Source organism: Gallus gallus, chromosome 1 (assembly GCF_016699485.2).
Source record: "Gallus gallus isolate bGalGal1 chromosome 1, bGalGal1.mat.broiler.GRCg7b, whole genome shotgun sequence".
Lineage (NCBI taxonomy): Eukaryota > Metazoa > Chordata > Aves > Galliformes > Phasianidae > Gallus > Gallus gallus.
The window spans coordinates 46355959-46381777 of record NC_052532.1 but is presented as its reverse complement, the minus strand read 5'-3'; the positions used below and the strand labels follow the sequence as shown (position 1 = coordinate 46381777).

Sequence of the window (25819 nt, the reverse complement as noted above, 5' to 3'; positions counted from 1 at the left end):
CTGCTGCAGAACTAAAACTACTGTGGGAAAATGAGCTGGATTCTCATCAACGGTTAACAATTAATACATTATTTACCACATTCCCATGGAACTTGTGTAATTTCACAGAAACCAATGGCTTTGCAAAAGATACAACCAAGAAGGATTACTGGCACTGCTGAAACTGAGGACTCAATTTTTGGTCAGTAGAGTCCTTTCAAACGGGTGCTGACACGTAGGAAAAGAGCTCAGCTCTCCTTTAAGATCATGCCTTCAACCAGTTGGCTCTGCATTTAAAAGTACTTCAACTTGGAGGACATGTGAATCTGGAAGTACTTTGGAAATACAATACAGTACTGAAAGCATACTTTGCAAGTGGGACTGCATTTTTCATTGTATTCTCTGCAGTAACAATGAATTGTACATTGCTTAGGAGTGACGAAAATAGAGTTTAACTGCAATCTACGATTAAACTGGATGAAATGGAGAAAAAGAATACAGGAGAGCATCTGAAACTGTCTAAAGAACTTTGTCCTAGGTTTCTGGTAAGTAATCACCATATCCAAAGTAAACATTGAAAACATCTGGGGGCAAATGATGAAGACAGTTTTTATCTTAACCAAATACAAAGTTGAAAGACAAGACCGGATTATTCTCTTGGCAGTTCATCCTGGATACTTTTGGAAGCAATTCTGTTAAAACATAAAAGGCAAATACTTTGCTTTCTAGCAGAAATCTGCAAGTAACTTGTTTTGCAAAGTTTTACACATTTTACTTCACGTGACATCATGTGTGTAAGCCAAAGGCTGAAATAATTGCTGCACCGTGTCTGTGAATTTGTCAAGGTCCAACTTTTCTGAGTGCTATTTGATTTAATCTAGAAATCTAAATTTAGGGGAAAGGAAAGGGGAATATGCTTCCTTCCTAATTATTTCTTGAACTTTACACCAAATGAGGCCCTGAGTTACTATAACAAGAACATACTTTTTAGCAGGGGAAAAAAAATAAAGCCACACGGGAGAGAAATAATGAAGGAGTCAAAGTACAAAAAATCAATAGTTTTATTAGTATATTTTTCAGACAAAGAATACATAATTAAAATTGTAAATAGTTGTAGCAGAACAAACAGCCTACTCAAAAATATTCCCAAAGGAAACTGGTACCCAAAGAGCCAAGCAGAGTGGTAAGGCACTATGTGGAATGGCAGCAATGCAAATAAATTGTCAAGGATTGTTTTCTGCTCTCAACACTATCAGCCTTTATCTCAGTTCCAGAATGAGAAAAGATCATGCACTTTCAAAAGCAAGTAAGAGGGGAAAGAGAATTCTTTGTCAATCCCCAGATCATCTCTCAGATTTGCTCTTGAACATGGAAATAAAGAACCTGGATCACTAGCTAACAGGGTAGACCTTGCTTTGTTCTGTCTGTAATTTTCAAGCATTTACAAATCATTGGATTTTCTTGATATTCATTTTGGCATTTGTTTATTATACACATTAAATTCTTAACTTAGTGTTTCATATACAGTGTTATCTTTAGAAGAATATGAAAGATGTATGAACGGTATAAACACCAAACACTGATGTGAAGATGGATCAGCTCATTAGAAACTGATTTCCTCTCATCAAACTACATGAGTAAGAGATGAAGAAAGAAAATGAATAACATGGTAGTCAACATGGTGGCATACTAAATCATCTTCCAATCATTCTCAATAACTCTACAACTACAGCATGCTATTCTGATGGCCCCATCTGAGTTGATGATTTTTCACAATGTATTTCATGGCTTCCATCCCTACATGAGACTTTATTACTATCACATAGGAATAAAAAGCCATAAAACACTAGAGTGAATTTATCTTGATCAGATGCAATACTTATTTTCTTCACATGATTTCACCACCACTCCAAAACTAACCAATAATTTCATGCTATATTACTGAACATTTGAAACTACATTTCAATGACAAGAAACACACTGAAATGGTTACATCACAAATTAACAGAGCTTTAGCCTTTAAACACATTCCTACCTACGAGAATCAAGAAACAATCACAACACACAACCATTTAATCCACTGATAAAAGACAAGACACCACAGAAAAATGTCACTTCCACATACATCTTTCAACACATAAGGAAAGACGAGACAAAATAGAATCTGGTATAGGTTAAGGCTTTGAAAGCACCACTACCAGCATCTTATTAAAATTCTTTGCCATGGTGGCTTCCTGGCATGCATTATAAAAAATGCAGAGACAATCACTAAGAAATCTTTAAGACATCTGAGCTTAAGTAGAGAAACAAAGCAAAACTCTCTACTTATGGCACTGAAACAGCTACTACCACAGAGCTGCTAGCTGATATGGCTCCTAGTCCCTGGGACTGCTATATTCTGGGCTATGAGCTATTTACTATAGCTCCAAAGTCCCTATTTCTCTCAGTCAAAGACAAAATGAGACAAATTATAATATGCCCTTATTTTCTTAGCCAGACTATGATACTGAGGTCCTGGTCTGAAAACAGTTATTTATTAATGTAATTACTGTTCATCTTCTTATTACTACTAATTGGCCAAGTTGAAACACAAGTCTCCAGGGTCATTGAAAAGTCAATACAATAATTTAACTGCCATTTGAAAATAATTTTGCTTGCACACTTGCAAGCAAACTAAGCTGCATCAGAAATTGTTAAGCTAAAAGCCTTCACCAAAAATATTTTATATTTTTCCAGCCATGTACCCCCCTTGCATGATACCAAAATGAACAGTGATGTACAGTTGACACTAGAACTAAAAATTAACTGAGCTTTGATTTATATACTGCTACTCTTTCTTGCCTACCAAATCCTATTTCTTGCAAAATATGATGTTGATAGCATAGAAAAGAGCAAGAAATCATTAAATGAAAGGAAGTGCATAAATAAATTCAATTATCATGCATAAAACATGCAAATGATTTAAAGACTGCATATGAAACTCTAGTTTATATTCATTAATCTCAGGTTGCACTTTTGAGGGAGAAAGAGACACTAATTGGGTCCAGATTAATGCACTCCCAAACCTTCCAATTTGTTTTTAGGTGAAGGTTAAATGAGATGTGTTAAAATAAACACAGCTGCTCACATCCCCAAATCTCTATCATTTGTGGGAAAAATAAAAAAATGGAAAGTATATTGCAGGCTTAGTGTAACTGAGAATTAGGCCTTTCCTGGGGACCTCAGAATTGCCATTTGCCTACTGCAACTTTTTATAAAACCTTTCCCCAGGAAGATAAATTTGTGCTGAAAATTTGTCCAAACATCAAGCTAGGCACATGATACAGACAACAGGGTGGAAGGGCTTTTATTTGTCTAAATCCTGTTATGTTTTCCTCCCTTACTCCAAAGGATGCTGCTGACATCTCAAATGCCATGAAGAAGTCACTGTAAGAACTGGCTCAGCCACAACCTGGCACATTGCTGCCACACAACTCAGTGCAATAGGAAACAAGGCCTCACAAGATGGCTCAAAGGGCTCAAATTTGTTCAATCAGACAGCAGAAAAGCAACATATAATGGAAAAAACTCCTCCAACCCACTGGCTGCACCAGGCTGCACTGTTCCTTGGCACCCAGGGAGTCCAGTGAATCAGCTAGAGATGGAAATAGTGCTCCTCCAACTGCCCCATCTCACTAGCTGTCAACCCCTACCTACCCAGGGCTAGTCCAGCCCCAGAAGAAAGGAAGGTGTAGGGGAAAGGGGATGGACCTTTGGTCCAGAAACAAAGAACAACAGAAGGGGCCATTCCCAACCTTTGACAAAGGAAGTCTAAATGAAATAAACAACAGTAACAACAACAAAAAGTCACCAAACTAATTTCACACTGAAAACAATGAATTTGGATGAGAGGCTCCAAGGGGAAAGGTTAAAATGTTGTCAGTGACGTAATTACTCTTCCCTTTTGTTAAAAGACACTGGAAATAGAATCCCTCCAATATAATGGAACACATATGTACAAGATGGGATGCATCTGAATTCTTATATTTCTCTGATTGATTTTAAAATGTTTTCCTCTTGAACTAACGACATTACACAATGAAAGCACAAAAACACATACATGTAGACTTAGACATATATTCACAAACATGGTTTCAGACACAGATCCACTTCTGCTGACAGCCTGATTCGGTGAGCTTTTTATTAAAATTAATTTTTGCACTTGCAGTTGCTATATTAGCTGCAATAAATAACAACAATAAGGCTGAAATCTGTCAACATCTTGACAAATATTCAAAGAGCTGTTTAGGTAGGAAATATGCTTATGATATTCATTGCTCCTAAAAGAGAAAATGATTATACAGTAACTAAACCCTAAGTAAGAGCTAAAGATATTCACCTCATGAAGCCATTGCTCAACTAGCCCCTTGGCACTTGCTGGAATTATTCACAGCACGAGCTCTACTTTTTCATTTTCTGCTGACTCCATGTGGGTAATTTCTTTCTCATGATTAAAAGTGAGCTTGGCAATTCCTTCAAAGCATTTCTTTAGGTGTGGCTGGATGTGGAGTGGATCCTTTGTCTCAGAAAGGATTCTTGAAAGATCATTGCTGCACTGAAAAAAAAAAAAAAATCACACACAAAAAAAACCTGAAAATGATTTAAAAAAAAAAGATTAAAAAAAAGAAATTTATAGGTATTTACACAAACAGTTTTTATACCACCACCACCAACAGACAGATGCAATGGACTGTTTACCTTGGAAAGAATAGTCTTTTCTTCCCCAAATAATCATTCAAGGCCTTCCTGAATGTCATCCAAAAGCGATTCTGCCTCTTCCAACTTATCCAGCATCTGGGGCTGCGAGATAACCCTCATGGCATTGGTCTCCTTCACTGACTCCTTCGTTATTAGCCTCCTGGTGGGTGAGATAGAATACAGCGAATGTAATAACCATACTTCACACAACAGGCTTGCTCTCTCTTTTAAATTGAAAATCCCCTTATTACAAAACAAGGGGTGTTCTTTTTCTTCTACCTTTAAGTAGGACTGCCACATTCATTGCTTTTTACAAAAACGCAGCTGCTTTTTAAGCTACAGATAAATAGAATCTGCTAGGCGGTAATTCTACTCAGTCTGAATGCATTATTTTCTAAGTCACTTTGGCAAGGGACTTCTTATTATAAACTGGAATGAACAAGTCCTTTTCTCAACTAATTATGAGTATGTTTTGTTCTATACTATTAACTTACAATGCCAGATTGATCAGCTACTTTTTGCTTCAGCCAGTCCAATAAATTAACACATTCTTTCTAAGAAATTAGAGACCTAATTATTAAGACTTTCTACACTAATGATGAAAATATAAATAATATAGAGCAACGAAGAATGGTGTATCAATAACATTCACACAGTCCCTTTGATGTGCACAATGCAACCTCCCATTTCAACACCACAGATGTGTGGATAGGAGTTATTTTGACTGGATCTACAGAATTTATGTTTCATAAAGCTTTGTTATATTGATATATAACCGTATTTGATATTTTGTGAGAACTGAGGAAAAAAGGCAAATCTGAAACACAATTTTTTGTATACCTGTCCCTGGTGCCTGTTTTGTTTTCCTATTGATGGACTTTCAACTTATAAAAAAATCAGGAAGAATAGAATAGAAGCCAAAGCTACAAAGACATTAAAACAGACCAAAATCAGGATTTGTATTATTACTCTTTTCACCATAAAACATAATCTACTGTGTTTGATTTGAAAAATAGTTTAGTTTACAGAGAAGAGTTTGATATTCCCTAGCAATACCACAAAGTAGAATACAGCTTTGAGGTTTTTAGGACCATGAGTGATTCAGAACACTTGGATTTGACAAAGAAAAAGTTTCAACAATATTCCAAGTGCACAACACATTTTGCTCAACTGTTGTCAATAGTATATAATTACTGGTACAAAAACAGTCCAACAAATGAGATGCAAACATTTAGGTATTTCCACATAATTGCCTTTATGCAAAATACACTGTGATTAACTGCATTTAAAAAAAAAAAAAAAAAAAAAAAAAAGGAAAAGACAAAGAAGAAAAGAAGAAAGAAAAATCTTTTCTGCTTACTAGTTCAAATTCATTTCAGTACTGATGACCTGAAATCCATTAGAATGGTAGAAATATCTGAAGAATGGACTGAAAAACTTTGGTCCAGCATTCAGAATTAAAAATAAGTAACAATCTTGGAAACAAGAATATGTTCAGTTCATACAGCCACTATCTTCAAACTTTCACTGAGAATATAATCCCATCCTTATTTACGTAGTTTTGCTTGAAACACTAGGAGAAGCAGTAATTATTAGACATTCTTCAAAGCAGCTACTGTGGGAAGATCGATGCACAAAATCAACAACACTGATATGACTTTGCGATGCTAAAGCTTGCTACATGAGCCATTTCTCAGTCCTCTGGTAGTCTTGACAAACTATGAATGCTTTTGAGTTGCTACCTGGAGGCCAAATACTGGAATTCCAGGAGAAGCCTGATTTGTGTATAATGAAGAGCAAATCTATTCTGTGTAGTGACTACATGTATCAGTAGAGCTTTGAAGATGTGAAAGTAAATGAACAGCTAGACAAAGATTAACTCAATTGACTACAATCTATATATACCATTTTAAAGGAGAGAGATCTCACCAGTTACTTTACTGTTTAAAGCAAGGCTATATTTTGTGCAGAGTTGTACATTTTTGTACATTCAAAATACATCCTTCCATATTACCTCCAAAACAAAGGCACTATCTAGGACACTGTGCTAGAGGAACAAAAGGGTTTTGAACTGTTTACTCCTGCTTGCTTAAAAATATGTCTGGGTCTGTCCATTTAGCAACACTTCTTTTCCTCACATGACGGTAAGAACAGCAAAGAACAGTGGACAGGAGGTTTAGCAATATGGAAGACTGTTTCCCTGTTTCCTTTAAATTAATTTCTGAATGAAAGCTATTCTCAACCACTTATTGGCTGATTTCTAGGCAAGTTACTGGCCTACTTGCCTTCAGATTAGTGAATATCCTATCTTTAACACACAATAGTGAACCATTTATTTTGATTAAAAATGAACCTATTTTATTTCAGCTGGGACAGCCAAGGGCAATGAAATTGGTGGCATCTACAGTTTATCTTATGCTGAGTACTGGCAGACAGCTTTTCTTAGAAGTGATAGTTATGGTGAAAAATGATTAAGAGAGTCAACAAACATTATAGCACTATTAAGGGCCTGTTTACATACAGGGACAATATCTGTAAACTTCTGTTCTGTACTTTATCCAGCTTTACACCAGAAAGCAGAATCAAAATACCATGAAGATGGTTTCAGGAAAAAGAAAAAAATCACCATATATCTTTAGCAAAACTCCTTATAGGGACTGTTTTGCCTTGAGTCTATATATAAAGTGAGTTGTATATCTCTCCCAGAATATTCTCACATGATTTAAAGAAAGTATTTACAGATGCTTTTTGATATGCATACACTCTCAATTATCTATAGGCCATTCAATAGCACATCAAGTATAACTAAACACAGACAATACTCCAGGGAAGTTACAGCAATAAAGGCAAATTTTAATGATTTTACTTTGCCTGAAATGAAAGGAGACTCTAGGTCCAAACTATATGAGGAGTAAGTAAGATTTTGCACATTTAACAACCAAGATCTTACCATTTCTCATTCACACCTCTCCTTGTAGTGCCATGGAGTTACTTCTGAAGCAGAACTTGAAGTCATTACTCCGTAACACCCTGCATAAATCATAAAAATAAAACTTCAGACATCCAAAGCTGTAAGTTACTTTATATGCCCCATTATACCATTTTTATACTGAGTTTTAAAGAAAGTGTTGTGTTTTTTTTTTCCTAGAAGCAAAAGTATTTGACATCATAGAATCATAGAATGGCTTGGGTTGGAATCAAGGATCATCAAGCTCCAACCCCCCTGCCACAGGCAGAGCCACCAACTTCCAGATCTGGTACTACACCAGGTTGCCCAGGGCCCCATCCAACCTGATCTTGAACACCTCCAGGGATGGAGCATCACAGCCTCTCTGGGCAGCCTGTGCCAGCACCTCACCACTCTCTGTAAAGAACTTGCCCCCAGTATCCAATCTAAACCTTCCTCCTTGAGCTTAAAACCATTCTCCCTTGTCCTATCACTGTGTATCCTTGTAAAAAGTTGATTCCCCTCCTTTTTATAACCCCCTTTTAAATACTGCAATGAGGTCACCCTGCAGCCTTCTCCAGGCTGAACAAGCCCAGCTCCCTCAGCCTGTCTTTGCCAGGGAGGTGCTCCAGCCCTCTGATCATCTTTATGGCTCACCTCTGGACCCTCTCCTACAGCTTTACATCTTTCCTCTACTGGGATGCCAGACCTAGACACAACACCCCAGATGGGGCCTCAGGAGGGCAGAGCAAAGAGGGACAATCACCTCCCTGTACCTGCTGGCCACCCCTCTTCTGAAGGAGCCCAGGATACCATTGGCTTTTCAAGCTGAAAGAGCCCACTGCTTGCTCATGTTCAGTTTTTTCATCCACCAGGACCCCCAGGTCCTTCTGCATAGGGCTACATCAAAATACTCTAATAAATATTTTGCAAAAGGTACTCTTTACCTCTTTCCAGTTCTGCTTCATGGAGTACAATGAGGAATAAGACGTGCACGAATGCCTGTTTGACTTTCTCACTTGGCTGATTCACTAACTTACTGGGAGGCTATGTCTCTATTGTTTCTGAGCTCATGTCATAAAAACTAAACAGAAATCAATTTAAGACAATGAACTTTAAACTCTTCTCTCTCAATACTCTACAGGGCAAAAGTGGCATAGCTAAGTTGGAAAAGTTTTAAATAATGAAAATCACTGAAGCCTAAACCACACACAATATAGTGAAAGCTGAGATGTGAGATGGAGATGAAATCTAAAAGCTAATTAAATTCAACAAGAGCATCTCAAAGGCAACATACCAGCTTAGCCTCCCATGCTAATATTTCGTTTTGAAGGGTGCAATAAATGGAGGGCTTTTCATGGCTGCAGATTTCAAAATGTGATCCACCAGCTAAACCTGAGAGGGGAGAAAAAAACAGATTAGATGCATGGATTACTGTACTGAATAGATGCCAAGGCCAAGATAAAAAGAATAGATAAGTTAGGGCTTCTGAGGAGCTGAATTTGAAGCCAACCAGCAAAACCGATTGAACCTTATTACCTCTAGTCACTGAGAAATTCCCTAGACAGTTGGATGTAATTTGAAAAGGTCAGAAAAAAAATTTCCTTCACAGTATTATTTCTTCATGGTTTAAGGATGAACGTTTGTGAGATGCCAGCTCTAATCATTTTTATTGACTTGCTGCAGAGAGACAGACAGATGCACAAGGAAGCAAGGCAGATGTGTAAGACATGTCCTACCTTTGTTTCCAGTTCTAAAACATATCACAGTATTAGGTACATTTTCATGTTTATAATTACAGTTTGTCTTTTGCTATCATCAAGAGAACTGCCTTGTTTGTCTAAGTCAGGCACAAAAGGGGGAAAAAATTGTGCATATCATTGAAAACTTGCTACAATTTTTCATATTTGATATGAGAGTTCATTGAATTTTGTGTGAATCTGAAATATATAACTGGAATTCAGTAAGTGTAATAGGATTTTCTAAACAATTTTAGGTATTCCCAGTTGATTTTTCTTTTCACTTAAAGGGAAGCAGCTCTCTGAACAGATTATAGAATGACCTTCAACATACTGACAGTACAAGCTTTGTTATCAATGTGGCTGTCCTGTGGAAAAAAAAAAAAAAAAAAAGCCAACAAAAAATAAAGAAAAAAAAGAAAAAAAGAAAAAAACAGAAAAATCAACAAAACAAACCACCTCAATTAAAAGCATTTAATTATTTTACTTGGCATACACAGAGGCTTGCAATCAATCTGAACATTTGCTAACATTACATTAACAGTCATTTTTTTTGTCATGCAATTAAAATCAAAGGAGATTTAACAACACAAAAGCAGAATTATCCACCCCAGCCCCTAGAAAAGTTTAATTAACATTAGATTTCCTTTCACTCAGAAGACATTTGTCTTCCATTCATAACACAAACATCGGCATTTACTGTATTTTGGCACTGAATGCAATGCAGAGACAATTATAATGGCCATTAAAGTATAGCTCTGTGATTTCCTCCACTGCATTATGTTTATGGAACCTGCATGAAAGATGACTAAAACTGTTTCCACTTGGATAAGAAAGCCATTTCCATGTGGTCGTATTCCCTCCCTTTAAGCACCATACATTTGGAGTAACAAAAAATTTCAGCAGAATAGTTGCATATGTATATTCGCCCCTCCAGAACATTATATCTCTGAAAGGATTGGGAAGTGTTAGCCACAGGGGGGAACAAAAAGCATGGGGAAACGTTCCACTCACAAAAGATGATACTTGCAATTGAAGTGTGACTGTTCCCCAGTAGAAAAGATGTACAGTTCATTAAAACATAGAACTCCCTTGAACAATTCTGGAAGCTTTCAAAAAAGAAGACAAGCAAACCTGCCTAAATGGAAAGGATGCTGGGGAAAGGGAATAGCACACTAGATTTACACTCTACAACTCTTTTAAAATTTATTTATTTATTAACCAGGCTCTCACTGTCTCATCTCCAGGATGATACCGAAGCAGAATGGTAATTTAATATTTTAAGATAAGAAATGTGTAAATACATACAAACCATCTAGTTTCTGGGCTATCAAGACAGCATCTTTACTTCTCTATTTTTTTTTTTTCCAGCAGAAAGACTGATAGAGACATTAAGTTCCATTATCCTAATCTTAAAGAATAATTTATGAACCCTATCAGTCTTTCAGCCCCCCAAATATGAAAAATAAAGTAACACATCTTATGAATCATAAAAATAGGAGATGTTTAAGACAAAAATATTTAATGTTAGAGACTCAGTTTTCCAATGAATATTCCTCCAACATATTTTGGTGCCACTTACAACACAGTAATGAGACACCTCATTTAATTGTTGCAAAACCCTTACTGCTTTTGCTTCTTTATTTTTCCCATCTCCTGAATAACAGCAGGTGATGTTGTATGATCTTACAATATTGTTTCTTCTCTCAAATCAGCCAGTATTCAAAGACCATTAAAAAAATTGGGAGAGTGCCTTTAAGATTTTCATTGTGCATATGACATCCTTTTCGCTCTGTTTGAGCCAGATTAACACGTGGGAGAAGCTGGGACTTTGATAAGACAACCAACTCTTGAACCTCTATCCAGAGTAAACTAAATGGATTCTATCTAACCCTCATATGTTGGTGGCAACGTCCTCCCCCATTATATAAGACTGTTTTCCTCCTGTATGTAACTTTTATTTGTCATGCTGGTGGTAGAATTATGCAAAATTCCAATTATTGCTAACTCTCACTATATAACAATAAGGTTAATTTACTACTTAAATAGATCTATCAGAAAGTTGAGGAACTTTGAGTTGCATCTAATCAGAATTTATTTTTAAACTGTATTACTGCTGTTCAACCATAAGTTGTTTGGTTGTAGAAATTACACTTTCCATCTTTTCAATCTACAGGGTTAGGGTCCAACTGGAATTCCAATTGGTGCGATAAAATTACATCACAGCTATGATCCAGTAGAGTTTCTTTCTGCTTGTCTTTCTGTATGTGAGCAGAAGATTGTGATATTTTTAAAAACAAATTTAAAAATAAATGTGTTTCAGTCCTGTAACTTAACAATGATATTAGGGAAAATTTATTCTCAGAAAAAGTAGTGATGAACTGGCACAGGCTGCCCCTGGAGGTGGTGGAGTCACCGTCCCTGGAAGTTTTCAAGAAATAAGTAGATGCTGTGCTGAGTGACTTCATCTAGAATGGTCATGGGCATGGCTGGATGGTCAAACTAGATGTTCCTAGTGGTTTTTCCAACCTTAATGATTCTACGATTCTATAAATTGTAGCTACTTTTGTCTTGTAAATATTGGATTACTGGAACCCATTCAATATGCAATTTTAACTGTAGCCAATCAAAAAAATGGGATTCCAAAGGATAAATTTTATTTGATTTTGGAATGTGTACCCCTACGAGGCTACAAGATGAGCATGTCCTGTCCATCTTCCATAAACTAATTTGAATGCTCCAGCATTCTCCTTCACTTCTAGTGCAAAGTCTCTTCTCATAAATCTAATAGAAAAGTGAAATGCCATTCTTCAGCTCTGACCCAGAGCCAGAATCTTCACAGAACCTGAGGGAGGGCTGGATTCTCCTTTCTATTATACACAGTCTTAAGATTGCCCAGGCACTTTTGAATTTTATTTTTATCTGCAAAGATGCCCAAGCTGTGGCCCATTAAAAGAATAAGAAAAAGGAAGGAAAAAAAGATTGTGTAGGAGCACATTCTAGACACAATCCCAGTTTTAAATGAGCCCTATTGTCACTTCAACCTGCAGCAGGCCACATTGCTCACCTACTTAGCTCACACAAAAGAACTGGGTAGCTATTTTACAGAGAGAAGGAAAGGCTTGAGAGATTGATATGAGAATAGAATCATTACTAAGATTAACTCCAACAGGCAGAGTTAGCTGATAGCTACCAGCTCTATTACTTATCGGTATTCCAACTGGTCCTCTCCTATTTGAATGGACTAGCTAACTTCATTTCTTTATTTATTTATCTAACTCGACATACAACAATTTTCAAAGACAAAACAGAAAATTTTCTAATGTTTTACATCATACCAGGAAGCTAAGTTCATTTTTTGCACCCTTCATAGCGTATCAGTTAAACATTTACTAATAATGCTCTCTATCTTAGAAGCTACTTCGTGATGTATAGAATTTAAACCCATCTCTTTTTTTCTATTTAGAACAATTAAAACACTCTTACAGAAAGACTTCAGTTCACTTAGATGTAATGTTTATGTCTTAAAATCACCTCATTCTTAACAGAAATTAGTCCCCCTTAAAGACATAATATTAAAAAAAAAAGTGGATTTATAATGCACAGAAGTCCATCTTGCCAAATTCTCTATTGTGAACATTAATTCTGCTCCCAGCTCTATTATCATTAAAGTTAACTTTCAGCAAATTAGGCTTGAGAACAATGAAATGCAAATAAAATATGTACCACAATAGAAACATAACTTTTTTATGCACGCTTAGTGAAAAACAACAACAACAACAACAAAAATTTAATTAAAGAACTAATGAAATGATCTCTAAAATAAATATATGTACAAGAATTTGTAACAGATTTTCTTTTCGCTCAGTATTTCATCAAGAATAAGTTAGTTGACCATGTGGAGAGCAAACCTGAACATCAACAGCTGTTAATATGTGAACTCCTCTGTCCTTATGAGATGAAAAGTTAATATATCTTTCCAACCAGTAATCATTTTAAAACCATTCCCTGAGACACAGTCCTTAATGATTTGGGAATTACACTTTAATCATTAAGCCTTCCAACTATTTAAGCAATGTTTAAATCAATGGCCAGAAAGAATCCTTCTTCAGTACGTTGTTGAATATCATCCAAGTTTTACACACCACAACTAATTATTTAATAAAATTGCATCGCAATTTACATACATACATGTGTATGTATATATATGGTTATTAGAATTTATTTTGGAACCAAAACCATATGGGTGAGTAAACTGCTTGGCTGCTCTACAGAAGTATAAAGGAGATGCAGCCAAGTTCCTCATACTATCTGAAATCTAATCAAGCAATGTAAAGTTTACATAATGAAACACAGAAAAAAAAAATAGACAAAACCAACATGTACTTTTTTTTTCTGGAGTCCTTTTTTCATCAAGTGAAACCAAAATTCCATTTTTTTTTTTTTTTTACATATGGATATAAGGACATGTATGTCTGTAAATATACAGAATTTATATTACAAGCAAGGACTAGAACCAATGGTTATTACCAAGGAGTTACTGTATTTGGTTCTGTACAATGAAAAGTGGATATGCCAATTGCTCTGAAAAGCCCTTCACTAAGCCTCTGGCATTTTGATTGTTTTTCAGCTATCCATGACAGTCTTATGACATTATTGTTTATTTGCCTACACTTGTTAAAGACAAGCAAGGGCAATGCTTAAAATTGTACGTTAGCTATTTAAATAGCTTCATATCACTCTTCCATAACATCATATTTAGATGAATGGAATATTATTTCTAAGTATTTTCATTGCAGTAGTGCCTGGAGCCCCCCAGATAAGAGTATCACATAGCAGTGCTTACTAGAAGCTACCAAGTTCTTCAGCTTGTTCTCTCAGGTGTCTTGCAGACAATCCAGATGAAGCAGAAGTTGGAAATGAAAGAGCAATGATTTTCCCCAAGAATTCCTATTATCCCTCGTCCACACACACTTTTTTTTTTAAGAGGTGGAGGTAAGCTTACAAAGAAGTATTTTGTACAAGTAAGCAACTGAAGTTTGTATTATAATGAGGAACCAGGATAAGAATCGAGATTGTGCCTAAAATGAAGTATAATCACAGCAAAAACATATTACGATAATTATAAAATGAAAGAAAAGCCAAGTAACTGAAATGTCAACATTTTAATTTCCATATCTTAGATCTCAAGCACCTGAAAATAAATATTTTGTTTCAGTAGGAATCTGGATAAGCCTTCTTTCGAAAAGTACCATTTAATTATCATATCCAGAGAGAAAATTAATATTAAAATAGTAATTGATTTAAAGATGACCTGATACTACTCTTCATAATAATAATCATAGTTTAAAAACACATCTAAGAGAGAAAAAGAACTTTTACAAGGATATGCAAAAGCACACACATTATGTCCTTTTCCTGTTGGATGATGCTCCCAAATTCTGGTCTACTGAAGTGGAATTGGCAAAAAAAAAAAAATTACGAATTTCCTATGTACAGACATTTTGATGGGCAAAGCTTTTGTGCATGCATATGAATATACAAAATATAAATGGAAGCATGCTTTTACTATGGAAAACACAACTTTTCAGACATCTCTTCCCACCAGTTTAAATGCACTTAAGCACATTTTTATCTAGTCATGCAGTTTTCAGTTTGAGTTTGAAGGCTTGGAAAAGACACTACCCAAAATTATGCATTTTTTAGTAGACAGTCACACAAATTGGATGCCTTAGTTCATCACAACATAAAAATGTCACACACAGATTGATTCATATCCAGCATGCAGATGTCAGTCAGCACAGGTAAACTCACTTTGGAAAGAATCCAAATGAAATGCAAACACGCACAGTGCTTATTTTACTTCTTATTTAACACCTCAAACAGTTCATTAATAGGTATTATAACAGTCTTTACCATGTGTTATCTGAGGCTTTATTCATTTCAACACAATTCTGTCTGAAACAGTCACAAGTACACATATTTAATATGTTCATATGTATATTCACACACATGCACACTCACACAAACATACATACAAAACCTTTGCTAAAAGGTGGTTGCAGTTGCACTGATTCAACAATCAGTGCTCTAAGTGCATAGAGGAAACACAGCAGCAAAGACTTGAGATGGTGTAAAAATAGTAGAGCTATGCAAGGACTAAAAGAAGACAAAAACTTTTAACTTAACAGAATTGACAGAGGGGTTAATAAAATTCAATGAAAACCACCCTCATTTACATAGTTTTTCTTCTGTTCTGACTGTTCCTCAGACAGACATAGGCAACCCCACAAAAGACGGAGTAGCTGTAATCTGTTGAAGAGCATAGTACTATTTTATTTTCTCTTATTATTTCTTACAGTTTTACGTAGTTGAAAACTATTTTAGATTAGAAGGACATTGTATTGTACTTCACATGCAGAAGTGCAACAGAAATGATGTAGTCTGGATTAAAGAACTGAGAAAATTTATAAGTAGATGTGGTCAAGATCAGTGACAACAGAAATAATAAATTTTTGGTAATCAGTCATTATTTGATGGAAGTCTGCAGATAACACATGATTATTGTGCTTTCCTTTTTCTTTCATGAACACTATTTTGATGATTTGTAATTTAGATACGAACTAAATTGATAGATGAAAAGCAGTATGTTGAAGTTGAATTTGGGTGGAAAAGAGATAGCTGTGTAACAGAGAAAAGCATTTGTAAAAGTTTGCAGAACTAGTTCATTAAGCAGTAGATTACAAGTCTTTTTGAAATCTATGCTGACATAAGACTTTTAGGAAACGTTATTCATCACTGAGTATAGTACTTCTAGATGTCTACAGTAGCCTACTAGATTAACATTTTGTATTAATCTATCAAAGAAAAAAAAAATTCAATAAGGAGAAAGACACAGAGAGAGGTATGAAGTTCAGGATAAGGTAAGATTTAATCATTGTATGAAAATAGAAATCAGGGTGAAAGTGAAAATAGCAACTAGACTATAAGAGAAAAGAAGTCTGAAGGAGGGGAACTGAAGGCATCTGGAAGAGACTAAAGGACTTCAACTCTGACAGATTCCTGAAGGAGGAATTTTCTAAAACACAGGCCCTAGACAGTAATGGACACTTGGAGACAGAACACAAATATAAGGAAAAAGACTTGTAAATGCTTCTCCTATTATTTTTTTTTAAGCATTAATTGCATAATATTGTGCAATTAACTTCTATAATAGGAAGCATTCAAATGATTTCAGTTCTATAGATTTACTGGTGAATAAATGTGTTCACTTTGTTTAGCAACACAAAATTGTGCAGTTGTCCTAGACTAACACTGATTTTAAAAAAGATTCATGCAAGTAACTGAATTTGCTGTCCTGTGAGTGAACAGCAAGCAGTTTCTCTAAACTTACAATTTCAGAACCAAAGAAAATCAGATCTGGCAAATACAATATATTACATTAGCTAATCTATGAATATGTCAAATACCTATTAAGGCAAAAATAAGATGCTTTTGACTTCCAGCCTCTAAAGAGATTTTCCAATACAAAGATAGCATCCTACTTGTTTTGAGATCACCTTGACAAGTCAGAGGTAGCCAATAGACCCAATATTGACATGTGGATTGCTCTGAAGATGAGAAACATGGCACTGAATTGGCAACAGCAGAAATCTTAAATCCTGCAGAAATATCATAACAGATCAGATGAATATGTGTGGCCACCCAGTGTGTTCACAGAGCAGTATCCAACACAATACAGCACTTCAGCTTTGTTTCCAGGTCAACCCTGTATTACAAGAAATACAATAACATAGACTGCATGTGGGGAAAGTAAAGACCATAAGCATTTAAGAAAAAGATGAAGAGAGATTTTCTGCTTTAGCCACTGATTGATCTTTCTACTGTAGAAGAGTAAAATGGAATTTGATATAAACTGCTGCGTAGGGAGCAAGGCAATTAATAAAAAATGGTACATTTAAGAAGTAAAGCTGGAAACCGTTTCTATTCTTCAGTGGGCTTCCCTCTAATCACACACATCTTTAACGTCACTACATGATGTGGGGATGTAAACTCTGTGAAGGTAGCGCTGAGCAAAGAAGAGTTAGAATCTCCTTTTATTCTCTTCCCTCCTTGATTCAAGTCTGCAATTGTATTAGGTATGTTTCATAGGTATATTTCATCAGAACTTGAGGATGGTTTTATTATGGTTTTGACTGGGATAGAGTTCATTTGTTTCATGGTATCTCATACCATGGTATGCTTCAGTTTTGTCATGAAAACCATGCTGAGACACACAGCTGTATTGATGTCACTCAGTAGTGCTTGCAGAACTTGAAACTAGCATGGATTTCTGCCTCTGCCTCTTCTATGCTCTAGAGTATGATGCTTCTCTTTTATTCTTTCAGCTACACCTTGCACAAGGAAGACAAGCCCTATTGAAGGCTGAGGACCATACATCATGAAATGGTCTAGTATAGCATTTTCTGACTCAAGAATTCTGTTAAATATGATTTGGGACAAAAGCTCTTTACTAGGTCAGATGTCTGGACTGAAGAGACAGTTAATTATACTGAACCACTTTCATTTTGCAACAGTAATGGGAACAAAGAAATTCATTTACCAAAGTGGTCCAAAACTGATGTGTAGTAACACTGTTCTCTCTAGCCAGAGTTAATTGCCAGCTGAACAATGCAAATATCTGTGGGTGGTTTATTTAGGAGTATGCTCCACCAGAAAAGTCTATACAAGTGAAGTACAAGAAGATATGACAAAAAGACTCGGGTATAAAGTTTAGGAGCTTAGATAATTGTTGAAAATACAATCTGTTCTACATGTCAGCCTACTAAAAAACAGAATTGTTGAATCTTTTGAAAAAAGAAGTATTATATTCTCCAAACTAACTACACTGAATTCTATTCACTATGTTATCTATAATTCAGGAATAGTAGATTTAAAAGAGTTTTCCTGTTGCAAATTACACACAACACAAGAGTAGATTATGACCAATTGAGGTCAGAAGATTAAACATTTTTTTATAACTATAGCTACCTGTACTGAATTAGGACCTTTATAGACATAATGGGCAACAGTTGCAAGAACTGAACAAATATGAAAATTAGAACATTACAACTTTAACTATTATTTTGGTACAAATAGTTAGGCATAGTATTTCTAATCCTTGCTTTGCGTTTTGACAAGACACTGTGGGAAAAGCTTTTGATGGAATTATACTGAGTTTCACATGGGAGTTGACCTCTGAATATTTAAGCTCTAGAGCAAAAGTAAGAATAAACAGACTAAAGAATAGGCATATGCAGTACAGCTGCTGATCTTTATTAAGAACATTTAAGTCAGTGTATATGCTTTAGATATTCTTTTCTACTACTTTCAAATATATTTACAGTTTTGCATCCAACAGAACTATTAAGAGCGATTAAGTGCTCTATCTGAATACCTGCTCTCAAGAAAATTGAGGAAACCATTTTATCATTGTATTTTGCAGTAGAGTTCAACGTCATTAAAAGCCTGTCTGCAACATTTAGAAATACAAACCCAATCTTCCTCTTTTATAAAAAGTAGATGCATTTTTGTTATGGTTGCAGAAAGAAAAATATGTATTGCTGCAAACGATCTCTCTGTTACTGAGATATGTTTAACCCTTCTGTTATTTGGTTTTATTCCACTTACTATCTAGCTTTATTAAATTTGCAAAATAGTTTGTTTATCTTCTTTCTGGGAAAGTAGGTGGCTATAATTTACAAATATGTCAGTGAAAAATAGACCAGTGAGCTGTTCTTGGCTGGCATGTTGTCAGTGGACACAATGAGTTCCTCCCTCCTCTTTCACACTTCTTTTCTCTCTCTCTCTCTCTCTCTCTCTCTCTCTCTCTCTCTCACACACACACACACACACACACACACACAAATGTCTCCAGTAGAGTAAAATATTCACGTTAATACTGGAAGTGATGGAGAAGAATCCCGGCCGACATCCCATCTGTTCACATGAATTAAATTTAGAAATCATATGTAATATAGACATTTCTGTCTGAACATCATAAAGCCCTGACACATTCAGGCTTTCATTAGAAAGCTCTGAGATGTGACTTGAATAACAATCTGTCTTAGCTAATTAGTATTTTCAGTTTAGCATATTCACTTTCAGACGTATTGCTGTTTGCACATGGTAATTTAGGTAAACAGAGCCCATCCACAGCTGCATCAATTAACACTGCTAATCAAAACTGAATTCAGGTAATTAGGCACATTTATGCAAAAAGTGTGTAATTTGTGGGGAAAGCTAGATTCTTCAGTAATATTTCAATAAGTAGGAGTCTCTTTTTGCAAATAAGACAAGGAAATAATGGTAAATCATCTCTAACATATACACGATGCATACTCAGTGACAAATATCTAAATTAAATCTTACTAATTGGTCTGTATTTTCAGAAATTGGACTATATCTTTTCATATAAATGTTTGCCTCAACATTTCTACATGGAAAACTGGATTCAATTCTGACTAAAAGTTTAGTGATTATTCAGACAGGACTTTAAAAGTTAATGTCTCCTCCAGCAATTTTTGAACTGTTGAACATGATGGTCCAAGTTGTTCTCATTTCCACTCAGGCAAAACTCCCTCACTTCATTTTCAATTTAGTTTCTTCAAAGAAGATATCTTTTAGTCAACTTTAAAGTAAAGCGTCTAGAAATTTATCTTCCTACTCATTTTAAGAATATAAAATGGTAAATACTTCAAAAATCTTGCACTTTGACCTACAAAGTTTTATGACAACTTGAAAACAAGCACAAATACTAAAGCCATATAAGAATCTGTATACTTATAACAGAATTTTAATCAATAAGGAAATTGAATGAAGGATCAGTCATTGTTCTCCAAAAGTTTTCATATGGAGCTATCTGTGTTATTCAATTTCAGTTCTCTGTTATGCACACTTCCATGAAGCTAAACAAGTCTGATGGGCAGAAATTCCATCGTCAACCTGTAGCTAATTTTCCATAAATTGTAAAACTGACAAGAAGATCACCTAGGTCATTACTGATTTTTTAAAAGAAGCTTGAAAGGAACTTACCATTTTTGTTACTTATAGCTAATTTATTATTCCCAACACAAAAAAATAAGACAAAGTAATTTTACTTCCAAACTCATATAATACATTTATTCAGACTATTCAGCCTGCATCTTCTGTCCTGGTTCTAGAGTCACTTTTGGGGTGGAGTATGTGATACATTTTCATCAGTTGTAAACATATAACACAGAATATGTAGTTTGCATTATAAACTTCACTGCTAATTTTTTTACGACTTCAAAATTTAATCCTATATAGCTATTGATATTGTAGTGTATTTTGTTTTCACATTACAGTGCATGTATCACTATTTAGAAAGTTTCTTCTATGTAGAAAAGCGTGATTTGTACTGTCATTAAAGACATATGGAAAATTCTTAACATATACTGTAGTTAAAAGTTACCACACCTCCAATTTTCATTTAGGTATTGGAAGAGGAGAATATTGAGAGAATTGACAGAGTTCAGAAGAAAAATAAAAATTACAGAAAAAAATATTGAAAAAATTTGGAAGTCACAATGACTACTGCTAATGTAGTTAAATGTTAGAATGTTGAAAAAGGTAGTTTCCAAAAGAAAGCACTAGTTCAACCTAGAAGTACGTGTAATTCCGCATGCAGCTGTGGCTGGAGAAATGGGACATGATGTAATAATTTCTCTGTTGCAAGAATCAGCTGTTTGTCGTACTACAGGCTAAGCAGCTGTTTGGTCTCTCATATGCCTTATTTACATTGACATATAGTGAATAATACTTAATCTTATGCAAATTGTTTCTAGAACTCCCTATACTTGATAAATGCTTTTGTGAAAGAGCAAAAGAGAAGGTGTATTGACTAATGATACATTCTACATGTTATACTCTGTAGGAAGTAAGTACAACAACATCCTAGCCTCCCTCCATCACCCTGTTCACTTTTTTGCCTAAAGTAATCAGATTTAGTAAATATTCCAACTAAATTTCCAGAAACATTTTACTACACTCTCCTGTCTATTCTCCCTATACCTGTCAGTTAATACAAAAACACATTTAGGAGCCTCTTTTCGCTGAACACATGTACTGCTTACACTATTACTTCATCATGAATTGTCCCGATGCACTACCCTTTGAACATATTCTGGAGTCCTACAGTATCATGCTTTCTTGCATTTTTTTATTTTAAATGGAGTCATAATAAATGTGTGGCAAGATTAATTGACAATATAATATAGCAGAGTGCATATGGAGCATGAAAGTAACACAAAAGTTGGCTATTAAAATAGGAATTTCTCACACAAGCAGCCCCACTCTTTTTCCTCTCCTGCACTGCTCTACTTTAAAATACACAGAGATGGAGACATGCAACTACTAAAATTTGAAAAAATTCTGGGTGATGTATATGTACTTATTGTTAATTAAAATAGGATGGGTGCTTATGATTAAAAAGATCTTATGAGATACTGGTTTCCTAAATTTTTATAAAGAATGTTCCAACCACTGTCAGCACTATAACAAACGTATACATATTTAAAGTTTTTTGTTTTTTTTTTTTTTTTTTTTTTTAGAGAGAGAGAATGCATCTTGTTCTTCTTAACAAAAGCTGTGGTAATACTTCATTTCACCAGTATTTATAGGGTTAATCTAGATAGTGCAAAAACTAGTTTGAAGAAAGCAGAAGCAAGAGCCCAAAGCCAACAATTAGTACTCTACACCTTACTACAGGAAAAAAAGCTCAGTAATTTACAAATGTTGAAGGGAGTGCTATCTCCATAATTAAAAATCAGGCAGAGATCCTCTTGGCAAATGGATCTCTTTGTTAAACATCCCACTAATCCAAGCCTGGAGGTATAATTCAGTACCCTGGAGAACCCCCTCTATGCTTTTGCCAGCTGTTCCATTTAGGTCACTCCACCACAAGTTTAGCTTTTATCTACTCCTCACTTTCCTCACTGGGTCCCAGAAGCAGCAGCTCATCTCTCTGAAGGCTGTTTAAAGTGTAAATGAAAAGCCTAGACAGAAGTGAGCCACAGGGTCCTTAATTTCTGAACTACAATTCCTTGGACTTCTCTACCTTGACAGATGCAACATGAAGTCTTTCTTGATGAAAAATGAGAATATAGAATCCAAATGGCACATTCATTGTCATTTTAATGTTTTGCAGCTGTATAAAATAGGGAATTTTACTAGGCAGAAAGTCCACACAGAGCCAAACAGAGAAAGCAGCCCTTCTGCAACTCCCAACATTGATGCTACTGGCATGCAAGAAAAAAGCTTCAAAGAGCCATTTTATCACTTCTCAATCAGAGAGAAGTGGACTTGGGATGGAGTGCCATGTAGTTTGATGCAGAACACTTTGTGTTAAGGACCACGAGCACCCCTGGGTGGAGATCTGTCCCACTTGCCTCCCTCCTTGGGCTAGTAAACAAAGGAAGGAGGCAGTGATGCTACAAGTACTCCTACGCAAGCTCAGCCTCAAGTAACTAACCTGCTTTGAATTTTCTGCTATTTTGACATGAATCTTTAATCATCATTGCTCACCAAAAGCAACAGAAACATACAAATTTAAAATGAATCCAAATACGGTATTTTCTATCTAGTGCAAATTTAAGCTCTTGAAGTCACTTCAATCCTCAAGAACTGCTTTTAAGCAGTATGCTGTTTCATAATAACTCACCAACCTCTTATTCTGGGAAAAGCAAAACTGTTTCACTACAAAAAAATCCAATCCTAGCACTATTTATTTATTTATTTTAACAAGATAAGAGCAAGACAGGTCATCTGGGAGGAATTTAAAGATATTCAACTTCTTGTGAAAGATCCATAAAAAAATTAGAATGAACACATCACTCAGGTCTGTAAGATTTATTATTAGCTAATATAGTGTGCACACAGTTACCAACTGCACTGTGAAGTCACACAATCTATTACAAATTAATTCAAAAATTGCTACGTTCTCCAAGTCTGCTCAAAAGTGGAGCTACAGTGACTTTAAAGACCATCTGGATGACTTGACACTGGCAAGTAATCTCCCATAGGTTTTAGGCAACTACTAAGCCCGTGGTCTGATCCTATTCATGCTGGCTCAGACCTAAGTACATGTGCACACGTGGTCTGAAGGACCGGGATCAGCATGTTCAAGTGGTGCAACCATTCCCACACCTGCACTTGAGTTGCTCTCAAGGATGTGCTGTCAGTCAGAACATACATTTCTGCATGCTTATAGAGTTGACATTTAAGGGCCAGGGAGAAGAAAAGAAAAAGCAACACATGCCTCTCTACATCTAATTCCACAATGGCTCTCACAGGTAAGCAGCCCAGCTCCCTCGAGCTGCCTTGTAGGCTCAGCAGAACCCCTCACCCATATTATGCTCCTACTCACAAACGTTCTAGCTAGCTTGAGGTCAAAACCAGGAGATAAAGCATCTCAATTGTGCTTTCTACTGCTTACCTTACTGACGTGCCTCCACGCGCTTCTGCTGACATCCTTGTATGAGGGTTTGTCTCAGGCAGCTGCTCCCAGGTTCGGCGTCCCCATGGCACTGCTGCTCCAGCGGCGACGAACAGAGCAGAGGCAGGATGCCACTGGGCAGCTCCAGCAGAGCACAGTCACGCACCGTCTGCAAGCACAGCTCACTGAGTGCAAAAGGAAAATTAAAACATTTTTTTCCCTTACACTTGAATGACACAGCGCACTGTTCTGTGTTTGCATTTAAATTGGACAGAATAATTTAGCACCGGCTTTTAATTTCAGGAGGGTTAATCACCTCAGCAAAGGTCAATCAAACTTTAATCTCCAATAAAATTGCAGCAGCTTCAGTCACCTGCAGGACATTTATTATATTCTTATTTCCATGCAAAAGAATGCATCGCTAATCTTCTAACTCTTTATATTAGCACATCTGCCATTAACATTTTACTAAAATTATTAATTCCTCTGAAACTATTACAAGAGCTCATTTCTACACATCTCAGAAGATAATCCTGTTAAAATCCAGCCACATCTATCTGACATTGCTTTAGTTGTCTGCTCTAATCCTCACAACCGTTTGATACTCCAACTGAGTTCCAACAATGCACAGTCTCAATTACATCAAATATTACAGGGTTTAGTTTAGAACAACAATATACTGTTTTAGTAACTTAATCTTCCCTATTGTCTGCAATTACAATACTAATCTATTTTGCCACTGTTCTCAGCATTTTCCATTCAAAACAAAATATCGATTTTTAATTTTGCTTAGCACCTCTTGAAAAGCAGCAGATTTAGTAGGCTAAGTGAAAACCTGGAATATGTTACTGTTGGTAGAAATAATCACAATTATAGAAATATTTTTATGGCCTGGAAAAAAGTATTTCTTTCTCCAAACAGAACCGTAGTTCAAGACATAGACTATTAACAAATAAAGCAATAATAAAAAAAAAAAAATAAGGCTTCGGTTGGCACTTCTAATTTGGTCTACTACTTGATAATAATTTATCTGAAACTAAAGTGACTGAGAATTGCAAATTCTCTCTCAGAAACACAAGCCAGGATTACTTTGAAATTGCTATGACATTTGCATCAGTTCAAAGCTATATAGTTATTTAACTCAAGACAGTAAATTGTAAAATAGAAAATAGTACATATCCTAACTACGCTGTTTTTAAATACACATCAACTATGTTAGCTATACAGCAAAGCATTCCTTCGAACATCTACTGTAACAATTTCATCTGAATGCTCAAAACTATTTTACCTGTAAAGACACAAAGAAGAGCTACAGAAAACTCAGGGAGTGCTCATTACAGAACTGAAACACAATGCAAAGAATTCATTTCCCAAATTTTAGAATCTAGCACCAAATAGACATCACTATTAGAGCAAATAAACCCCAATAATATTAAAACAAATGGTTCTTGCTTACTCTCTCACCATGGTCATATTAACTCCCGTGAGAGAGAGAGAAGGAATTGTCTTATGCTATCTCCTTTCTATTTAAAATGGATTTTTAGCCACAATAACATTTTGACATACCGTAATGTAAATAAACTGTTCTTTCCCATCCCAATATTTCCTTCTGTGTCTCTCTGTCTTTCTCTGTCTCCGTCTCCCTCGTCTTTTTGTTTTAATATATGGCACACAGACAGACACACGCCCCCGTCACTGTCAATATGCACACTCATTAGCAATATGTCAGGCTGGCATTTTCAACACATACTCCAGAGCATAACTGAACTACCACGCAGAGCGCATACACACACACACACACACACACACACACACACACACGTAAAATACAACCGCAGAGAAGATGAGCTCAGTGGAGTCATTTTTAACTTGGAAAACTACAGAAACATGCAAAAGGAATAAGTAACATTCTCAAGCAATGTT

At 35.7% G+C, this 25819-nt stretch overlaps 1 long non-coding RNA gene and 1 other non-coding gene across 2 annotated transcripts; both read right to left on the bottom strand.

Annotated features, from left to right (window-relative positions):
* Positions 1-1022: 1022 nt before the first annotated feature.
* LOC124416958 lies at positions 1023-25533 on the bottom strand. Its single transcript, XR_006932895.1, has 6 exons — positions 25463-25533; positions 23897-24081; positions 8961-9058; positions 7667-7746; positions 4717-4876; positions 1023-4573 (listed from the first exon to the last, which is right to left on the bottom strand). It is a non-coding gene; the product is annotated as an uncharacterized LOC124416958 (long non-coding RNA).
* Positions 1743-1842, bottom strand: MIR135A2 (microRNA 135a-2). The gene has a single exon (NR_031394.1). It is a non-coding gene; the product is annotated as a microRNA 135a-2 (primary transcript).
* Positions 25534-25819: the final 286 nt, after the last annotated feature.